This window comes from Podarcis cretensis (assembly GCF_951804945.1).
Source record: "Podarcis cretensis genome assembly, chromosome: 5".
Classification (NCBI taxonomy): domain Eukaryota; kingdom Metazoa; phylum Chordata; class Lepidosauria; order Squamata; family Lacertidae; genus Podarcis; species Podarcis cretensis.
The window spans coordinates 32650841-32655215 of NC_137174.1; the positions used below are offsets into that span (position 1 = coordinate 32650841).

The following is a 4375-nucleotide window of genomic DNA, read 5'->3' on the forward strand; positions in this document are numbered from 1 at the left end:
CGGCGATGGCGCAGCGGCCCCTGCTGGAATCTCCCTAATTGCGCCCGCTAGAGGCTCTACCGAACTCTTCGGGGTAGCCGCGGTGTTTGGTGCCGTATTGACCCGAATAGCCGGGCAATAAGCGGATAGGGAACCTGTGGCGGTTGCGCAGAAAACCAGGCAGAGTACCTGGAAATCTGCTCCTGAGAAGTCCGAGAAAAAAGATCGCGTTGAGAAATGCTTTGTTTGCCTTGAGGTCGCGATTCTATGGCCAATACAAGGGGACTTCTAAGGAAAGCCGCCTAAGATTGTGCTGCAAACTGCGTAATACGCTCTTGGTGTGTGCATTGCTCAGTTATCCCTGCATTGCGGATGCTGTGTAGTGTCAGATTTGATGGCAACAACGAAGGGATACTTTCATACTGGATGTTTCATTTTGTCAAAATTCCAGCTTTCATTATCCTTTTAAACAGCAAACAATCAGAGTTGCACAATTTCAGTGTTTACCATTGTTACCAAATATCATTTAGCTTCCTGGGACGCTTCTCTACTCCACTCTACAGAAGAGAGACCTGAGAGCTGTCTTTTTTTAAAAAAGCAAAAAAAAAAAAAAAAAAAAAAGCTGGCCTTTCACTTTGTATAATGAAGACTGCAAAAAAAAAAAATTAAAAAAAGTTTCTAGCACTGTTATATGCGGCTGTATGAGGAAAAGTGCAGGCAAGCTTCTACCCAAACTTATCTCACCATCTAGTGCTCTCACCAATGAGCACAAAGTCACTGGAATGATTGACAAGCACTGGGCCTTGAGTGTATGTCAAATCTTAATTAAAATTTAAAACTAGCTCCCCAATTTGATATTCATAGAATGCATGCTTGCTCAGGAAATATAACTAGTTGCTTTAACATTTGACAATTTCATAAACACAGTAGCTCTTTCTGTGTATGTTTTTCTGGCACTAATTTTCCACCACATTAAGCGCTCTAAATCTCTAGCTATGTGCTTGCTCTCCATTCTTTATAATTCATGAGATGATCATTCAGAATCAGAAGCTTAGCTGAAAATTAAACTGCAGTTCCATGATAATTGGGGCCTGGGATATGTGTGTCTGTGATGATATACCGCCTCAGAAAGTTTCATTATGTTACCAGTTTCATTATGTTACGCATTTGATAAGATGAGCTATTGTATATGAAAACCCATGCCATAGTCAATTTGTTTCCAAGATAGCAAATTATCTTAAATCAGGTCAGACCATTGGTCTGACTGTTTAGCTCAATGCACTGACTGGCAGTGGCTCTGCAGAATTTCAGAGTGGTGAATTTCCCCACCCTTGCTGAAGATGGCCAGGGACTGAACCTGAAACTCTTTGCAAAACATGTGCTCCCACCACTAAGCTATGACATTTCCCACATGTAGTACCAGCACTTTCTGGCTTCTTAGACAGGCATGTAAACACTCTTAGACACATGGCACACATATGCAAGAAAGGAGAATCCAACTAAACATTGACAGCAAGAGCTTCTTTGACCGTTGAATGGACTCCATCAGAAGGTGGTGGACTCTCCTTCATTGGAGGTTTTTAAGCAGAGGTTGGATGACCATTTGTCGTGGATGTTTTAGTTTAGATTCCTACATTGCAGGGGTTGGACTAGATGACCCTCAGGGTCCCTTCTAATTCTACAATTTTTTGTTTCTATTATGGGCTATTAAGATATTCTCTCCACAGTTCTCTTTACAATCAAAAGCAGCCTTCTGAAAGTTTAGAAGATAATCCTAAATTCAGTTTTAGGAGATAATACATTTGCATTAAATTCAGACTTCATATCTAACCAGCATTATTTTTAAATGAAAATGTTTATATAAGTGAAGCTTTCTAATTTTTTTAAAACCAATTTTGATCCAGCACACCCACCCAGAGGAAGGAAAGCCGAAAACAAACAGTGAGCATTAAAGTATGATAACTTGGCATACACAGTATTGTTCCCTTGATCTCTTGTTATAGAACTAATATCTGATTTCTTCCAGCTTGGATACTTTTCTCAAGTGTAAGATTAATGTGCCCAATAAAATAAAAGCAATTTTGACACACAGGTATCTAACCCCTTGTAGGAATTCAAGTAATTTTGATTTCTCTCTTATTTATTTTTGTTAGTGATCGCTGGACAGAATGATAGTTCTACCACGCAGTTTTCCAGTACTTGATTTTATTCCCTTTACAATCCACAAAAATGGTCCAAATTATTACCTTGCATCTGATGGAAAAGAACAAATGCTGTGGCAATTAAGAGGGCTCCCAAACAGTTTCAGACACTAAATTCCCATGGCGTGTTCTGACAACACATTATATATTATATCTTGCTGAAGCTAAGCAGGTGTGTCTCTGGACCTTTGAGTGAATGGGAGACTGCTCAAAACCTCTTGCAGGCTCTGGATGGAAGGAACCAGGCAGAGGGCCTTCTCAGTAGTGGCGCCCGCCCTGTGGAAGGCCCTCCCATGTCAAGGAAATAAACAACTGATGTTTAGAAGACATCTTAAGGCAGCCCTGTTTAGGGAAGTTTTTAATGGTTGATGTTTTATCGCATTATTATTATTATTCTGTTGGAAGCCGCCCAGAGTGGCTGGGGAAACCCAGCCAGATGGGCAGGGTATAAATAATAACTTCTTCTTGTTGTTCTTGTTAGGTTGTGTATGGCTGCAACAACTTCTTATGTTTGATCTTGCTCTAGTATTTTACTTTTCTGGAGTTTTAATTTTAGAGAAGTTCAAGAGATTCACTGGGATAATGTTTGTATGGGGGAAAAGATCCTATCAGAGGAGCTTTTGAATGCACAGGTTCCAAAGCCCTCCAATTCCCCTTTTTTAAAAAAATAATATTTTATTGGTTTTCAACACCACCACCACCACCACCACAAATTGACTTCCCTCTAGTCCCTTCCCTGGTTCCATTATTTGTCAACATGCTGCATGTCCTTTATTAAATTTATAACATATTTAAATCACTATTATCCATTCATTGTAAAATTACAAGAACTTTTAAAACCCTGCTAATGTATTAACCTGTGTACAATGCTTCTGTATACATGCAATAAACATCTTCCATTCTTCCTTAAATTCATTGTCGTCTCTGCTTCTTAATTTCATTGTCACAAAGCCCTCCCATTCCCAGCACAAACACCCCTGACAAAACTGACAACTACACCACCAAGCAGTTGTAGTTAATTTCCACCCCAACAGAAACAAATGGGATTGATCTTGTTTTTATTTTTCCAACGGGGCTTTGGTAGTAGTTCTTCCTCTACTACGGACTCTTGTCTCCTCTCCATGGCTGTAGGATTGCTCTGTTAGTTGCCTGGAAACTAGGTTTGTTGCACACCTACAACCATTTACTTTTAAAAGCCTGCCTTTTATCTAAAATTAAGGCCCAGTTCTGATGGTCAGGGTCAAGCCTTATTAAGTGTGCCTGTGGTGAAAGGGGAAAAGAAGCGGACAGAAGTGGCAGACAACATAAGGGAGGTCTGCCAAATGTTCTATGCACATTCATCGCTGAGTTTACAACAGTGGCGAAACATGATGACCCACTCCAGCCCTACACATTGCAGAACTCAGCAGATGGCGTCCAACTGCTTTAGTGTTTGCATATGGACTCAGGCCTGTGAGGAGCTCTGAATGCATGTGCTCAAGCTGTGCGTATTCTAGGCAAATACGATAATAAATATTTCAAAAATCATACTATTTGCCAATATTGGCCCAGATTATATTGCGGCAGGGTAGAGGTTAGATTCTGTGCCCTGCTGCAGTTATGCAACTCTGCATTCTTTTGCTTATTTTGAATAATGTATTCCATTTCTGGTCATCATGGAAAGAGGCGCTTTGTAACTTATAAAGTAGCACTCTATGCATTAGCAGCTAAGAAGATCAGGAGGAAAGAACTTGATAAAATAGCAGTCAACTGTAAAGGGGATTCGGATATTTAATTTGGCACATTTTACTAGAGAACCTTCTGCTATTCTATTTTATGCAACAAGCAATCTTAGTAGTTGTCACCGTGGTTTTTATTGTATGTGTGGTGCCCAATGATTTTTATGGTTATTGCTGTTTTTCCTTTTGTTATTTTTCTGAATGATGCCATGGCCTACAGCTAGCGCAATGAAAGTCTATGATGATGATGATGATGGAAAGAGGCAAGGAGATATGCAGAGTACTGCGTATCATCCATTCTTACTGGATTCTGCCTTGTATTTTATTATTGTATTGGTTTTATATTTTTAGTGATGTAAATCAATAAGCTGTGAAGTCCATAACGGATAACCAAATAAATTCAAATTAATCCATATAAAGATTACATTTATGAAGTGGGAAATGTACCAAAAATAGTAATACCAAAAATAGTAATAC

At 39.4% G+C, this 4375-nt stretch overlaps 1 long non-coding RNA gene across 1 annotated transcript; it reads right to left on the reverse strand.

Annotated features, from left to right (window-relative positions):
- Positions 1 to 644: 644 nt before the first annotated feature.
- On the reverse strand, positions 645 to 2402 carry LOC307216354. The gene is made up of 2 exons (XR_013839055.1): positions 1356 to 2402; positions 645 to 1309 (listed from the first exon to the last, which is right to left on the reverse strand). It is a non-coding gene; the product is annotated as an uncharacterized lncRNA (long non-coding RNA).
- Positions 2403 to 4375: the final 1973 nt, after the last annotated feature.